The 18,191-nt window shown below is 43.7% G+C and overlaps 1 pseudogene across 1 annotated transcript in view; it reads right to left on the reverse strand.

Annotated features, from left to right (window-relative positions):
• Window positions 1-13,675, reverse strand: part of LOC309553096 (E3 ubiquitin-protein ligase TRIM39-like) — a 32,655-nt pseudogene extending 18,980 nt beyond the window's left edge. The window contains exon 1 of the transcript in view: window positions 13,531-13,675. The product of the transcript in view is annotated as an E3 ubiquitin-protein ligase TRIM39-like (transcript). The remainder of the gene's footprint in view (window positions 1-13,530) is intronic.
• Between the last annotated feature and the right edge of the window lie 4,516 nt (window positions 13,676-18,191).

Raw genomic sequence — 18,191 nt, forward strand, 5'->3', positions numbered from 1 at the left:
TATCTAGTGAATATCTTGTTTGTCAGAACACATTGTGCACATTTCAAAGTGCTAGCTGAAGACTCAAACCTCTTCCAAGCCTTCTTCTTTTAAAGGACTACAAAATATCCCTCCCCACAAGGGATAAGAATGTTCAGTGGCCACAAAGGCCTATCTATATTAACAGTATATGTTAGAGAGAAAGGTGAAAGAACTTTAGAGTGTTTGTTTAGTTTGTAATCAGAGTTACACATTGCTGGGACTGTGGTGGCAGGAAATGAAAGGCAGAGTTTTGACAGAAGTCTACAGTAATCACTCCTCTACCCTTTTGGCCTGTAGCAATAGACCCTGTCCAGGGTTAAATTCTGTATGTTCTTAAAGTTTTCTGATTACGTATTCCTTTGTTGAGTTTGCCACCAGATAATATCAACTTTGCTTTACCTATTGTATGTTGCACACTATTGTTGCTGAATACATTGCCATTATTCTGCCAGTAAACAAATTTAACTGGTTCACTTTGCTTGTGTGTGTGGGCCTTTGAATTATTTTACCTATAGCAGAAATGTCAGAACTCAGAGTGTCAGAGGTGTCAGAGGACTTGCAAGGTCAAGGCAACCAGTGGGGTACAGAGTCTTTGAGCAGGCCTTACGAGCGTAGCGCTACAGATATGTGGGACATCACAAGAATAGGAGGTGGGATTGGTTCATTGTTCATCCAATGTTTAGAAGAAGTGGTGACTTCTGAGAGAAGTATTAGAGTACAGATTGCACTCTATTAGCTTCTTAAACACCCATGCTTGCTGGGGGAAGTAACACCAGGTGATGTTTTACATATCACTTTATTAGTAGAACAGGGAGATCCGCAAATGGATGTTTGCTAATCTCCCCCCTGCAATCCCACCTTGCTGGTTCTGGGTTCACCGATGGGCGCACAGAGCCCGTAAAACATGATGGGACCACATGAGGGAGGGGGACTGGCACTTGTTGAAGTGATCAAGTAACTGCAAAGCCACGCAATCACTTCCATCTGACAGTCAACAATTAGCTTGTCAGATTTACACACATTGTAAAACCTTTCCTCTGCCAAGATGATTTATAGTGATGGGCCGAACAACCCCATCGCACCAGAACACCGTGAACGGGGGAAAAGTTTGTTAGAACATTCAAACTCCATTGAAGTCTATAGGACTCGAACATGAAAAATCAAAAGCCCTAATTTTAAAGGCTTAAATGCTTATTGCCCAAAAAGCTTGTATGGGGTTTTGGGTACTGCCCTGGGAGACATAAATCAATGCAAAAAAAATGTTTTTAAATTATCATTTTTAAAGGAGCAGTGATTTTAATGATGCTTAAAGTGAAACAATAAAAATGAAAAATTCCTTTAAATATTGGGCTTTGTGAGTCCCCTTAATGTGCCTGAAAAGTTGCGCATTTGTGCGATGTATGTAGCCTGCTGCAGCAATCCTGCATTTCTAAAGGAAAAAATGCCATTTAAACTTGTTTGCGGCTGTAATGTATTGTCGGCTCCCGACAATACAGATAAAAAAAAGAAAAAAATAGCATAGGGTTCCCCCCAGTCCCTTTGGGTCTGGTATGGATTTTGATCTGGTACGCCAATTTTATAAAAAAAAAGTGCAGGTGCAAGGTGCAGGAAGGGGCCCCGCTGTTAAAAATTCCATACAAAATTTAAATTGCATGTACTTGTCATACAGGTGCAGAAAAATTGGGCCTTGGGTGTTGGTGGTGCCTGGATAATGCAACCCCTCGAAGTTACTCTTGTTGGGTGCAGCAAGGGGTACTGCTGTTAAAAATTCAATGCAAAATTCAAATTGCGTGTACTTGTTATACAGGTGCAGAAAAATTGGGCCTTGGGTGTTGGTGGTGCCTGGATAATGCAACCCCTCGAAGTTACTCTTGTTGGGTGCAGCAAGGGTTCCTGCTGTTAAAAATTCAATGCAAAATTTAAAACGTGTGTACTTGTCATACAGGTGCAGAAAAATTAGGCCTTAGGTGTTGGTGGTGCCCTAATACAAAAACATTAATGGAAGCTAGTATATTCAAGATTTAGAAATAGGATAGGCAGCATATGCAGTCTTCAAGGGATGCCAGACCCCTAGCAAATTTAATGAGTTACATCAGCATCAGGGGCTTTTTAAGCTGCTGTTGATACAGGACTGATTCATTTTGATAAATGTCAGCTGGTCAACAGAGTCTGGGGACAGGCACGCATCAACGTATTTCCGGTATGGCACCTTGGATTTGTCACTTCCGGTTTACTTCCTGAACAGCCGTGGAACCCACGCCGCTAGCGGCGTTCCCGGAACTAACTGCAATATACCTTGCACTTTATTATATTGATATTGTGAGTATGTTTTTGGCTATTATTAATAAAATATCATAAACGGGCTTCACCATCCCTGCTCTTCTTTTTGGCAATTACGAATTGGAGCCATCTAGGATTACCACTGAGTAGGATTGTCCATTCAGCTCTTAATCATTAAGGAGAAGATTTGGTGTTATCTACATCCACTCGTTCACAGGCTTTTTAGACCCTATTTTAGGGTCCACATGTTCTGGTGAGAAGGGTTCCTGGAGGGGTCACAACAGCCACTTGGAGCACTAGTGTTTAAGTATTTGCACTAGAGCACTTCACTACTTATTAAATATTTATTTTATTGGACACTGCTTTGGATACCTATTCTAATTTTGGACACTTATATTTTGCATTTAAATTTTTTTTTTATATTTTTTCATATATATTGTTTCCTTTTTTTGAGTCACGTGATTTTGTTTATATATTCATGTATGCAAGCACTGTGTTAAATTGATTATATACACTCTTTTATCCATCACAAAACCTCCAGCAGCACTGAATGTCACGCTGGAAGCAGGACAGGCCAGTAGCTCGATTGCATATTGAGCAAGTTCTGGCCAGTGGTCCATCCTCAAGACCCAGTAACTCAGTGGATGCTCAGTTTGAAAGGTCTCCAAGCATGCTCTTGCCCCTTGATAATCCTGTACCATATGATGGAGAGGCTGCTGGTGGTTGCCTAAACCTAACAGCCCTGGGTGCTGAGGACTAAAGAATTGTTTAAAGGCATTGGTCAGCCAGCCGCCTTCTACGCTGCTCCTTCTTTGGCTGAACGATGCCTCAGAAACACGTCCAGAGAATGTTAACCTCCCAGTGTCTGGAAAGGTGTTACACAAATTTTTCTTTAAGGCGCCCTCAAGATGTTTCATCCTCTACTCCCTCTGTTAAGGCAGGATGAGCTCTTTAACTTTACCCTTGTAACGTGGATCAAGAAGGGTTGCCAACCAGTAATAATCCCTCTCCTTGTCCTTTTTCAGGCTTTGCAGAATTAGGGAGCCCATGCAGTGTAAGTTTGAGGAGGCATGCAACTCTGAGTCCTGTGGGTCACTAAGGATGACATTGTCAGGAGCAACCTCTCCCCAGTGACGTATAACTCCTGGGGTTTCTGGGGAATGAAAACCATCCCTTGAATACTGCTGTATGTTATCCTCTACATCCATGCTGCCACAATCCTCCTCTTCCTCTTCCTCCTGTGTGTTTTGTGGCCCAGCAGGAATGTTATCTGCATGTAACGCTCATGCGTTTTTGTAGTAGGCTGGATTTGCAGCTGAAAAATCTCCACTCAGTAGTCATGTAGAGATGTGTTGAATAACCAGATCCAACTCTCCAGACTCATCACTGTGGGCCTGTCAGCTTCAGCATACAGATATATACACACTCAATAAGATGTTCCTGGAGTGATAGGATGTATATGACAGTATGAAGGTGATGTGCTGAAGGGACAGGTGTGAACAGTGATAGAGATGGTAAACACTTGATAGGTTTGTTCAGGAGAGTACTAGATGGTATTTAGGTAGAATGCAGATAGGTTAGTAATCGAGTATGGTAACAGGTGGTAAGGACAGCAGATGACAAATACAGGATAGACTAACCCAGTGCAAGGATAGATGGTAGTAGACTCAAGAGCTAGCAATCTATGTAGCAGTGCAGATGATAGTTGGTAGTAGACTCAAGAGCTAGCAATTTATGTAGCAGTGCAGATGATAGATGGTAGTAGACTCAAGAGCAAGCAATCTATGTAACAGTGCAGATGATAGATGGTAGTAGACTCAAGAGCTAGCAATCTATGTAACAGTGCAGATGATAGATAGTGTAAGTAAGGTTATGGAGGATTCCCCTGTGGGGTACTTATCACTAGTAATGTTAGTAGTAGAGGGGTCCAGTAGAGAGGGAATGATCCGGTAGCGAGATACAGGGATCAGTAGCGAGGTTCCGGTCTGCTCCAGGTAAAAGTAAATAGCTGGAGGTTCTGACAGCGAGACAGGCTTGAAAGCATGTGGATACACAAGGCAGGTTAAACGAACGATGTGAGTGAGAACGCCGGCGGTTGAAATAGCCGCTCTGCGGCGCTCGGCGATGACATCATCCGTCTTAAAGGTGTATGCGTACCACCTAATGAGATAAGTGGGACGCATATTTGAAAGAAAATAGAATATTAAGGGTACCAGAGGTACCAGAATCTTACAGTACCCCCCCCCCCTTAAGGCCGGCTCCGGAAGGCCTATAGCACTGGTTTCTCTGGGTATTTCGAGTGAAACCTTCGTATAAGCCTAGGTGCATGAACATCAGAGGTATCCAACTAGGTGTCGTCTTGGGGTCCATAGTTCTTCCATCTTATGAGATACTGGAGTCTTCCTCTATGGATGCGAGAATCCAAAATCTCCTTGATCTCATATTCTTCTCCGCCTTCAACTTGTACTAGAGGTGGAGGCAAGATGGTAGGCCTTATTCCTTGGTTAGGAACATGGGGCTTCAGTAGCGACACATGGAAGATGGGATGGATCTTGAGATCTGCTGGTAAGGTGAGCTGTACTGCAGCTTTTCCAATAAGTTTCATAATTGGGAAGGGTCCCAAAAATAAAGGTCCAAGCTTTTTGCTAGGGATCTTTAATCTTAAGTTTCTTGTCGATAGCCAAACGAGGTCCCCAATAGCATACTGAGGAGAAGGTCTTCTACGAAGGTCGTAGTACCTTTTTTGTTGACTATGAGCGTGTGATATAGTGGTATTGAGTAAACCCAGAGAGTCTTTTATTTGGGTAAGATAATCCGAGGCTACTGGGTTACTTGATGGCAGGATGCGTGGTGGAAGAAGAGTGGGATGAAACCCATAATTCAAGTAGAACGGACTTTGCTTAGTAGTACTGTGGGTTGCGTTGTTGTAAGCAAATTTCGCCAGAGGGAGGAGATCCACCCAATCATCCTGTAGGTATGATGTGTAGCAACGTAGATATTGCTCAATGCACTGGTTGACTCTTTCAGTCTGTCCGTTGGTTTGAGGATGGTAGGGAGAAGTGAGCTTTCGCTCAATCCGTAATATTTGACAAAGTGCTTGCCAAAATTTAGAGATGAACTGTGAACCACGGTCGGACAAAAGAGTCTTTGGAATTCCATGCAACTTGAACACATGTTTCATCAGTAGTTCCGCTGTTTGTTTAGACGAAGGTAGTCTACGGATAGCAATGAAATGTGCCATCTTTGTCAAGTGGTCCACTGACACTAGAATGGTATTAAATCCTTTAGAAGGTGGTAGTTCTACTATAAAGTCTAAGGACACAACTTCCCATGGAACCTGGGGTATTGGTAGACTGCAGAGTAGACCAGATGGTTTTGTAGTGTCAATTTTGGACCTTGCACAGATGTCACATGAAGAAACAAATTTTTGTACAGATGTCTTCATATCAGGCCACCAAAACTGCCTGGTAAGCAAATTAAGGGTTTTCGTCATACCCATATGTCCTGCCATGGGCACATCATGTGACAACTCCAAGATCTTGGTGCGCATAGTAGGGGGTATGTAGAGTTTGTCGTTGTAATAGAGGAAGCCTTCTGCATCAGTACTTAGTTGTGGTGGAGGTGAATCCAATCCTATACTGTGCAAAATCTCTTCCTTCAAGGAACGGACAACACCAATAATACGTTCATAGGGTATTATGGGAATGGAAGTGATTTCGGCGCAGTTATCTTCGATTAATCGTGATAGCGCATCCGCTTTTTTATTTTTGTCTGCAGGCGTGTAGGTCACTAGGAAGTTGAATCTTAGGAAGAATAATGACCATCGTACCTGCCGGTGGGAGAGAGTTTTGTTAGTCTGGAGGTATTGAAGGTTTTTATGATCTGTATATATGAGTATTGGTAACTGGGTACCTTCGAGTAGATGTCGCCAATTCTCCAGTGCCAGTTTTATGGCAAGCAACTCCTTTTCACCCACTGGGTAGTTCACCTCTGGGCTGCTTAGTGATTTTGAAAAGAAAGCAACTGGGTGGAGTGGTGAAGTATTTGTTGGTCGTTGGGAGAGAACTGCTCCTACTGCCATATTTGACGCATCTACCTCCAGAATATATTGGAGGGATGGGTCTGGATGGCGTAGTATGGGAGCAAAAGTAAAGCTTGATTTTAACAAGCAGAAAGCTTGATTCGCTTCTTCTGACCATTTGAATGGTTTCTTTATACTTGTCAGTTGTGTGAGAGGTCTCACAATAGCGGAAAAGTTCTTGATGAACTTCCTATAGAAGTTTGAGAATCCAAGGAATCGCTGTAATGCCTTACGAGTTGTTGGTATAGGCCAGTCCAGAATACAGGATATCTTGCTCATATCCATCTTAATTCCAGTTTTGGATATGATGTATCCTAGAAATAATATTTCTTCCTTATGAAATAGGCATTTTTTTAATTTCACGTATAGATTGTGTGAGAGTAATCTGGATAACACAAGTCTTACATGTTTTATATGTTCAGGCATAGATCGCGAATAGATAAGTATATCGTCCAGGTATACTACGACACAGACATCAAGTAAGTCTCTAAAGATGTCGTTTATGAACCTTTGGAAGGCTGCGGGAGCATTACACAACCCGAATGGCATCACAAGATATTTGAACAATCCGTATCTGGTTCTGAATGCTGTATTCCACTCATCTCCGTCATGGATTCGGATTAGGTTGTATGCCCCTTTCAGGTCTAATTTAGAGAAGTAAGTAGCCCCACGCACTTGTTCAATGAGTTCAGGTATAAGCGGCAAAGGATAGCGATCCTTTATCGTAATCGTGTTTAATTGCCTATAATCGATAATAGGCCTAAGACTGGAATCCTTATTGCGGACAAAGAAAAGTCCTGCAGCTGTGGAAGAAGTAGAGGGTCTGATGAACCCTTTTTTCAAATTCTCATCCAAGTATTCCTTGAGATGAGAAAGTTCATCCTGTGAAAGGGGATAAACATGACCGAAAGGCAATTTGCTGTTAGGGAGTAGATCGATAGTGCAATCATAATCCCTATGGGGAGGCAACACTTGAGCATTTTTCTCAAGGAATACTTCGGACAGATCCTGATAGCATAGTGGTGCAATCTCATCTGACACCACAGACAGGATCTTTCCATAAGATGGGAGGTTACACGTAATCTCACAATAGTGAGAAGGGAAAGCCAAAGTCTGTTTTTTCCAATCTATGATTGGTTGGTGTGTGTGTAACCAGGGAAGTCCCAAAATAATGGAAAAATGGGGTGAGGATAGTATATCAAAGGTGATGGTCTCCACATGAGACTCGTTGGCAGTGGCAAGGAGTGCCTGTGTCTGGTTGGTGATTGGACCAGAAGACAGTGGAATCCCGTTAATGAAACTAACAGAAACAGGTTTAGGTTTTGAAATAATAGGTATTTTATTTAAGGTAACAAAACGTGTATCAATATAGTTTCCACAAGATCCAGTGTCGACCATAGCCTTGGTGGTGATCCTAGTCTGGTCCCACTGTAATGTTAAATGAACAAAAAGATAGGGGTTAGAAAAGGAAGTCGTTAATCCTCCTAGCAAGACATGTGAACACTCACCCTCTTTTTTGCGGACAAGGGGACAGACGCTTATCAAATGATCCGGGGATGCGCAGTACATGCAGAGATTTCTGGATCTTCTTCTGGCTCGTTCAGTAGTTGATAAAGGTGGGCGTATGGTTCCTACCTCCATGGGAGTAGGGTCAACGGCCGAAATCCGAGAAGGACTAGATAATGGCATTCCCATTTTTTCAGCCCTTCTTTCTCGCAGTCGTCTGTCGATGTTGATACTAAGTTGTATCAAGGCATCCAAGGTGCCAGGTAAATCCGCTCCGGCGAGCTCGTCTTTAACAGCTTCTGATAACCCGAGTCTGAATTGAGTTCGCAGAGATGTATCATTCCACCCTGAATCAAGGGTCCATCTTTTGAACTCTGCTACAAAGTCTTCTACAGGTCTCCTTCCTTGTTTTAAAGCCCTCAATTGAATATCAGCAGTACTCTGCCTATTGGGGTCTTCATATAAACTAGCGAGTTCTGCTAGAAATAAGGAATAGGAGTTGAGAATCTGATCATTTTTCTCAAAGAGAGAGTCTGCCCAGGCCCGTGGATCACCCGTTAAGTATGAAATAACGGTACAGACTTTAATTTGATCAGTAGGGTATGTACGAGGTTTTAACAAAAAAAGCAATTGACATGCGTTTTTGAATTCACAAAATTTTTTCCGATCACCTGTAAACACTAGAGGAGGGTTTATTTTAGGTTCAGGGGGCTGAACAGCAGTAAGCCGTGAGAGACGGGTTACCTGCTGCGTCAGAGTCTGATTCTCTTCTTTTACTTCAGTAAGAGCAAGTATTAACGCATTTACTTGTTGTGTTAATTGTGTCACTTGAGTGGGTAATTCTGCTGAATCCATTTTTTTTTTTTATGGTTCGTTCAATCTGTAACGCTCCTGCGTTTTTGTAGTAGGCTGGATTTGCAGCTGCAAAATCTCCACACAGTAGTCATGTAGAGATGTGTTGAATAACCAGATCCAACTCTCCAGACTCATCACTGTGGGCCTGTCAGCTTCAGCATACAGATATATACACACTCAATAAGATGTTCCTGGAGTGATAGGATGTATATGACAGTATGAAGGTGATGTGCTGAAGGGACAGGTGTGAACAGTGATAGAGATGGTAAACACTTGATAGAAATGTTCAGGAGAGTATTAGATGGTATTTAGGTAGAATGCAGATAGGTTAGTAATCGAGTATGGTAACAGGTGGTAAGGACAGCAGATGACAAATACAGGATAGACTAACCCAGTGCAAGGATAGATGGTAGTAGACTCAAGAGCTAGCAATCTATGTAGCAGTGCAGATGATAGTTGGTAGTAGACTCAAGAGCTAGCAATCTATGTAGCAGTGCAGATGATAGATGGTAGTAGACTCAAGAAGAAGCAATCTATGTAACAGTGCAGATGATAGATGGTAGTAGACTCAAGAGCTAGCAATCTATGTAACAGTGCAGATGATAGATAGTGTAAGTAAGGTTATGGAGGATTCCCCTGTGGGGTACTTATCACTAGTAATGTTAGTAGTAGAGGGGTCCAGTAGAGAGGGAATGATCCGGTAGCGAGATACAGGGATCAGTAGCGAGGTTCCGGTCTGCTCCAGGTAAAAGTAAATAGCTGGAGGTTCCGACAGCGAGACAGGCTTGAAAGCATGTGGATACACAAGGCAGGTTGAACGAACGATGTGAGTGAGAACGCCGGTGGTTGAAATAGCCGCTCTGCGGCGCTCGGCGATGACATCATCCGTCTTAAAGGTGTATGCGTACCACCTAATGAGAAAGGTGGGACGCATATTTGAAAGAAAATAGAATATTAAGGGTACCAGAATCTTACACTGCATAAAGGTGGCCTTGTGAAAAAAGGAAGTCCTCCTGTTCCTCCCGCTGTTCTGACTCAAATGCCCTGTGCTCCAGCAGGAAGACTAGACGGACAGTGTCACTGATGCATGCATCATCCTGGCTCACCATCCTTGTGGCCTCCTCAAATGGTGACAGGACAGTGCATGCATCCTTTATCAGCAGCCAATGGCGTGGCAAAAAAAAGCCAAGCTCCCTTGAGCCTGTCCCTGTGCCATACTCACACAGGTACTCATTGATTGCCCTCTGCTGCGTGTGCAGCCACTGCAGCATTGCCAATGTTGAGTTCCACCTGGTGGACTTGTCACAATTGAGGCGGTTGGTGGGCAGGTTGAATTCCCGTTGAATGTCAGGTAGCCGAGCATTGGCATTGTATGACTGCCGGAAATGACCACAGACCTTTCTGGCCTGTTCCACAGACACCTTGTCTACAGCTACTCGTTCCGTAGCCTCACCATCATGCATGGAGGAGTCACCTGAATTATTTGATCATAGTGTCAGTTACATGGAGCGTGACAAAAAGAGTGACAATTCTGAAAAAAAATATATTTTTCACTTTCTGCTATATAACATTCTCAAAAACAAACAAAAATAAAATTTAATTTTTTCATGATTTTTGGCCAATTTGTATTCTGCTACATATTTTTGGTTAAAAAAAATCCCAATAAGCATATTTTGATTGGTTTGCACAAAAGTAATAGCGTCTACAAACTAAAGGAAAGATTTATGTAATCTTTATTTATTTATTTTTTTACTAGTAATGGTGGCGATTTTTAGTGGGACTGCGACATTGCGGCGGACAGATTGGACCCCTAACTGACATTTTTGACACTTTTGGGGGTACCAGTGACATTACTACAGTAATCAGTGCTAAACATATGCACTGTTACTGTAATGATGACACTGGTAGGGAAGGGGTTAACCCAGGGTGATTAAAGAGTTAAGTGTGAGCCTAGGTGGGTGCTTTCTAACTGTATGGGGGAGTGGACTTGTGAAATCAACACAGAGACCTGTGATCCTAAATAGGAGGATCACAGACTCTCTGTGTTCATTCCAGAGAGAACGATGGTCTGCTGTGTTTACAACAGCAGACCGTCGTTCTCTCTCAGCAGGGTCCTGTGGATCGGCTTCCTAATGGGGGGCAGAGCGCTCCCACGAAGTGCCGTATCTACTGCGGTTCGCGCAGCTGAGCCAGCCTGCCCGCAGTATATCTGTGGCGGGCGGTCGGCAAGTGGTTAACTTCTCTCAACACCTTAGTTGCTCAATTATTATCCCTTTGGACCCATTACAAATCTAAACTTAGCCCAGTGTCTTCTGTTTTCCCAGATTCATCCTTTATAGGGGACCCCACTTTTAATCCTGCCTTTACTTCCCTAAAGAGCTTTTCGTGGTGACATATCAACTCCCTTATCCCTCTTGCTGACCTCCAAATGAGATGAACATTTGTTTCTTTTGAGCTTTTACGCACACAGAAACAAATTCCAAACCGAGAATTCTACCATTATCTGCAGATTAGACATTTCTATACCACTCACTATGGCCTCTCTCCAACTTCCCCAATTACATTTTTTGAAAGGCTTTGCCATGACACCCCTAAAGGTAATGGTCCCATTTTGGACCTCTATCTTTCAGCTCTCATTTCCAATTTTGCTAGTGTGCTCCCTTATATGAGTAGATGGGAGACTGATTGCACTATGCAGTTTAATCCTGAGGACTGGCATATTATGCTGGATAATTTATGCAAATGTACTAAATCACTTGCGATTGGGGAGACTGCCCTTAAATTACTGACCAGGTGGTATTATACAACCTCCTAACATCTAGCTATCTTTCCTGGAGCCTCAATGTCAGAGGTACCTGATCTGAGGCCAAGGTGCTGAGAGGGCTCCCCTTGCGGCTCAGTGCGGCACACCCCTGAAGTTGGTACAGAGGGTGTAGCGCCCCAAGTGGCATGGGTTACCAGCTGGAGGCAGATGGGTAGATCCGGGGGGAATCCAGGAGCGAGCTGGAAGCACAGTAGGATGGGAGTCTTCAAGAGCTCTGGGGTAGCCGGGCAACCTTGTGCCGTGGAATAGTCTTTAGTAGAAGAGACAGGAACTGGCCGAGGTCTAGGACTGGATCAGGCAGCGGGAACTGTGGTAGAAGCCGAGGTCATTACAGGAGACAAACAGGATAGTTAAATTCTTGAAGCAACCCTGGGTCATACAGGGTAGGTAGCAGGAGCAAGGTCAATGGAGGAAGCCAAGGGTAAAACCAGGAGGAGGAGATCAAGCAGCGTCAGGAGCAACCGGGTCACAACAGGAGATCCAAGAGCAGAACACAGGAGGCACAGGAACACTGGGAAGCTGAAGATAATTCAGCAATGAGTAGAATCCCACAGCCACCTTTTATAGGCCAGCAGGAGGCTGCGTCTGTCACGCATTGTATTCGCATGGTCGCGCATTCGCGCCTTTGTGCCGTCGCTCATGCGCGTTCACCATTCTCACGCCAGGGCGTATAGGGAAGCGCCAGATGCGCCTAGAGCATCCATCGGTATTACTGGCAATGTTGCCAGCTCTCCTACGGCCATTTCCCTGACACTCAGGATTATGTATTCATGGTTGTCCACTCTCACGTTCCCTTAAACATATTTTTTGGGACTGTGAGCAACTTTCCTATGAAATGGACCAAACAAAAAATGATGCAATGCACCTATCTCCTGCGCTCAGAGAAGTGACCTTCTGACAAGCTTCAGCCACACACATGCGACTACTAGCGACTATACACTTGGCTTCTCCTAAATGCATCAGCCTTGCAGCCCCTTTAGGACCAGGGTGATCCAAAATCACTGCAATCAAATTACAAACACAAAGGCCTAGTGCATTATCCTCCATAAAGGGCTTTATTAAATACAGAATTAAAAATACTTACAAACGATATGCACTTGATAAGTGCATATCACAATACTGAGTTGCCGTCAGTGTCAGAAACGGAAGATGTACCGTCCTCAGTAGCTTGAAATGTCTTACGCGTTTCGAGGCTTAGCCTTTTCTTCAGAGCCTCGAAACGCGTAAATCATTTCAAGCTACTGAGGACGGTACATCTTCTGTTTCTGACGCTGACGGAAACTCAGTATTATGATATGCACTTACCAAGAACTCATTTGTGAGTATTTTTAATTAAGTATTTTATGGAGGATAATGCAGTAGGCCGGTGCGCCCTTGTGATTGTATTTTGATTGCAGCAACTTTCCTATGTATGGAGCAAAATTTCTGCTATATTCTCAGCAATATTTGGCACTCCTTTAAACCTTACAATGCAGATGTGCCTGATCAGTGCTCCAATACCAGGCATTTTACGTAAAGAGGAAAGGTTAATTCACACTATTTGTGCGTTGACCATATGGGCCATTGCTTTACACTAGAAATCCCCAATGGTTCCTTTATCTACAATTCTGGATAGAGTTGATGGTATTATATTAATGGAAAGGGTCCTATACTGTATACTTTACAGGATAAGATGCACCTGTTTTCTCGTAAATGGGATGCGTGGAAGACCCACCGTCATAGGCTTGTACCTTGAACTTCTATAGGTTCACATTGTCATAGGCTAAATATTTAGCACCATTGGGAGCTCTTTCTGTTTGTCTATATGTGTAATTCTAGCGACCCAGATGTTAATCTTGAGATTCTCTATGCAAAAGATAAACAAAACCAGGCGCACATCCAACCTCGTGTATTATAGTTTTTATTAAAGGAAAATTAATCAATATGAAATGCACTCACATGCTACAGTAAGTACTGGGCATACGTAGGTTCCTCTCATGACCTGACATGTTGTCATAGCAACCAGTGCTGGGCCTTAGTTTCCATCCTCCACCACCATCTGCCGGAGTTGTTCCGTCCCCATAATTATCGGCTTCTGCCTGGATCCTTGTGCGTTGTGCGGGATTCATGGTGGGGACAGCGGAGTCGGGCGCAGGCGCACTAGTCAGAGATGCCGGAGGTGCAGCGGATCGCTCGTCTTGAGGGGAGCTTCACTTTCCAGGGGACACTGAGTGGGACAGTGCGGGATCTGCCAGAGGTGCAGCGGATCGCTTGCCCTGAGGGGAGCTTTACTTTCCAGGGGACACTGAGTGGGACAGTGCGGGATCTGCCAGAGGTGCAGCGGATCGCTTGCCCTGAGGGGAGCTTCACTTTCCAGGGGACACTGAGTGGGTACAGTGCAGGATCTGAAGTGGCCATACAGGAGGAGAGGAACCTACATATGCCCAGTACTTGCTGTACCATGTGAGTGCATTTTATATTGATTCATTGTCCTGTAATAAAAACTATAATACACTAGGATGGGTGTGCGCCTGGTTTTGTTTATCTTTTGCACAGTGTTCTCTTCTGCCACCCAGTGGAGTTGACTGGAGCAGCAGCCACCTAGCTTTAATAGAATATGTTTTGGAAGGAAGACACACAAGCTACGTTTGGACTGGTATGATTAGCACACGGATAGTGAATATCACCTTGTGTGTATATGTTGTGTTTGCGATTCTCTATGTGCTTCTAAATTGTTGTTTTCTTTATGGTATAAATTTATACCTGTGAAGTGTCTTATCTTTTTCTATATTGGCATGATTCTATGTACTACATATACCTAAATAAACAGTTTTTATATAAAAAAAGAAAATGAAGATGATGGTGATGTTTAAGATGGTTGTGTTTAAGGGCTCTTTCACACGGGCGGTCCGATCAGATCCGCCTGTCAGTTTTTTAGGCGGATCTGATCGGATGCCCATTCAGCCCTATGGGGCAGCGGATGTCAGCGGTGACGGAGGCGGACCGTGTGAAAGAGCCCTAAGATGAATATGAAGCCCTTTTTTCTCTCTGAATTCTTCCTTTTATTCCCAAAGATTCTATTATTTAGAGATCCGCTCAGAGGCTGTAGTTTGAAATATTTACTCACCTCTAATTGGGGAGTAATTTTGCTGATTGACTAATTGTTTGCACAGCCAGTGGGTTAACGTGTCCACCAGATGGCACTCTAATGGGCCATACACACTATAAGATTTTCTGAAGACATTTTCCTTCAGACTTACCAAAACCATACAGTATCTCCAAAGATGTTCAATCAGGTTCAAGTCTGGGCTTTGGCTGGGAAACTCATGGACATTCACAGAGTTGTCCTGTAGCCACTCCTTTGTTATCTTGGCTGTGTGCTTAGGGTCGTTGTCCTGTTGGAAGATGAACCTTCGCCCCAGTCGGAGGTCCAGAGCGCTCTGGAGCAGGTTTTCATCAAACATGTGTCTGTACATTGCTGCATTCATCATTCCCTCAATCCTGACTTCTCTCCCAGTTCCTGCCACTGAAAAACATCCCCACAGCATGATGCTGCCACCACCATGCTTCAATGTAGAGATGGCATTGGCCAGGTGATGAGCGGTTCCTGGTTTCCTCCAGACATGACGCTTGCCATTCAGGTCAAAGAGTTCAATCTTTGTTTTATCAGACCAAAGAATTTAGTTTCTCATGGTCTGAGAGTCCTTCAGGTGCCTTTTGGCAAACTCCAGTTGGGCTGTCATGAGCCTTTTACTAAGGAGTGGCTTCAGTCTGGGCACTCTACCATTTAGGCCTGATTGGTGGAGTGCTGGAGAGATGGTTGTTCTTCTGGAAGGTTCTCCTCTCTCCACAAAAAAAAAAAAGGGGGAGCTCGTCAGAGGGACCATCAGGTTCTTGATCACCTCCCTGACTAAGGTCCTTCTTCCCCCCCCGATCGTTCAGTTTGGCTGAGCGGCCCGCTCTAGGAAGAGTCTTTGTGGTTCCAAACTTCTTCTATTTACGGATAATGGAGGCCACTGTGCTCATTGGGACCTTCAATACAGCAGAAATTTTTACTTACGCTTCCCCAGATCTGTGCCTCCATACAATCCTGTCTCGGAGGTCTACAGACAATTCCTTGGACTTCATAGCTTGGTTTTTGCTCTGACATGCACTGTTAACTATGGGGGTCTTATAAAGACCGGTGTGTGTCTTTCCAAATCATGTCTAATCATGTCTAATCAACCACAGGTGGACTCCAATAAAGTTATAGAAACATCTCAAGGGTGATCAGTTTAAACAGGATGCAATTGAGCTCAATTTTGTCATGGCAAAGGCTCTGAATACTTATGTACAGTACATGGTATTTTTTCTTCTTTCTTTCTTTTTTTTAAATACATTTGCAAAGATTTCAAACAAACTTCTTTTACATTGTGATTATGGGGTATTGTTTGTACAATTTTGAGGAAAATAATGATTTTAATCTATTTTGGAATAAGGCTGTAACAGTAAAATTTGAAAAAAGTGAATACTTTCTGGATGCACTGTACCTCAAAAAAAGTTGATTTTCTTAATATTTTTTAATTTAATTCATTTTTGAATAAGGCTGTAACATAACAAAATGGGGAAAAGTGAAGCGCTGTGAATACTTTCAGGGTGCACTGTATATCCATAAAATCACATCACAGACTTTGTCTGTGCATTACTGTACGTTTAACGCAGTATTTATTAGGAGAGAGAGCAGATACAGGAGCAGAGAAGAGAAAATGAGGAGAGAAAGGTGAGTGTGAGGAGGGAGGAGGAGAAAAAAGGTAGAGAGTGGGAAGGGGGAGCTAAGAGAGCGAGAGAGGAGGGAACTGGATAAAAGAGAAAGATAGGGGAAAAGGAGGAAAGAAGAGGGAGAGACAGAAGTGAGGAAGAGAGAAGAAAGTAAGATGAGAGAGGAGGAGAGAAGATAGAGGAGGGATGAAGAGAGAAAAGAGAGAGAGAGGGGGAGGAGATATAGGAGGGAGAGGAGAGATGAAAAAAAAAAGATGGAGAGAGGAGGGTGGAGGAGAGAAAAGAGAGAGTGAGGAGGAAGAGTGAGAGAAAATAAAGAGGAAGACATGGGGTATAGAAGAGAAAAAATAGAAGAAGGAGGAGAGCAGGAAGAGAGAGGAGATAGTGGGAGATAAGAGAGTGGAAAGAGGATAAGAGAAAGAGGAAAGGAGTGAGTAAAAGAGAGGGAGAGGGAGAGGGAGAGATTAAGTAAAAGGAGATAAGAGACAGAGAGAGGAAGAAGGAAGAGAGAAAAGACAAAGAGAGAGAAGGGGGAGAGAAGAGATAGGGAGGAGGAATGAAGAGAGAAGAGGAGGAGAGGGGAGAAATGGAAGAGAGAGATAGGAGGAGGAAAGAAAAACAAAGAGACAAGCGAGAGAGAAAGAGAGAAGGGCGGGGGAGGAGTAGAGAAGAGAGTGGAAAGAGGATGAGGGAAAATAAAGAGAAAAGAGAGATGAAAGAAAAGGAGAGAAGAGAGAGAGAGAGGAGAAGGGAAGAGAAGAGAGTGGGAGGAGGGAAGAGCAGAGAAAATGGAGAGAGGAAAGAGCAGGAGAGAAGGGGAGAAAATGGAAGAGAGAAAAAGGACGAGGAAAGAAAAACAAAGAGAGGAGAGAGAGGAAAGGGAGAGAAGATAAAATCTGAGTATGGAGTTCCAAAAGCTGTGTGAATTCCCCCAACCATAGAGCAGGCAGCAGGTTGGAACCATTGTCACACATAATCTTTCCTGGCACAAGATGGAGTTAACCATTTCTGGGTCTGCCCCTGAGGAGCCGACCTAATCCCAGGCTCACTGTGGCTCCTGTCCCAGGCATACCAGCTGCAATATTATATGACATTATTTTTTTGCAAGAGTAATTGCATAGACCCTTGAATTGCTTTTCAGAGGACAACTCATCCAAGAAGGGCATTGAGGAGGAAGAGATGGATGCGACTGCACTGTTACTGTCATCAGCTGTAAGAATACTGGGTGGCACAGCTAGCTACAATAGTGTGCCCCCTCTTGTATTCTTTCTGGCTACCAGCAGAGTTACACAGTGAACACTATATAAAGTTTCTGCCTCTACCTGCTGGATTATGTGTCTACGGTCAGGTGGACATTCCAGGAACATGGAAACATTATCTTCCACATGATGGTGGAAGGCAGGGATGGCCCTATGGTCAAAAAAAATGTCAGCTGGGAATGCTCCACTGCAGGTAAGCGCATGCCACAAATTCAAAACCACAAGCTAGAAAGGCTGGAGCTGTAAAGCCAACAATTTGGCCAAGTTGCCATTAAGCCACTGGGCATAGGGATGTCTGGGGTTGTACTTCTTCTTCTTCTGTTCTATAAGCTGGACATAGATACTTGCCTGCTAAATGCTAAAGCTTGAAATGGCAGGGTGGGGTTGGCAAAATTAGAGAAAGGTTTAGGCCTACACATGCCCCTACTCTGTTGGGGACCTCTTCCCCATTGGAAGAGTCAAAAGGTAAACCGCTGAAACCCATTGAACGACTTTCAAGGCTGCTGATGGGGAATCATGTATAGTGGTGGTAGAGGTGGAAAGTTAGGAGCTAGAAGTAGAAGGAGGAGTGTGAACTTATTCATGTTGAAGGCTAGCATAGAGGTGCGGCTCCCAATGAGCCCATGGT

Source organism: Pelophylax lessonae (assembly GCF_965119305.1).
Source record: "Pelophylax lessonae genome assembly, chromosome: 4".
Lineage (NCBI taxonomy): Eukaryota > Metazoa > Chordata > Amphibia > Anura > Ranidae > Pelophylax > Pelophylax lessonae.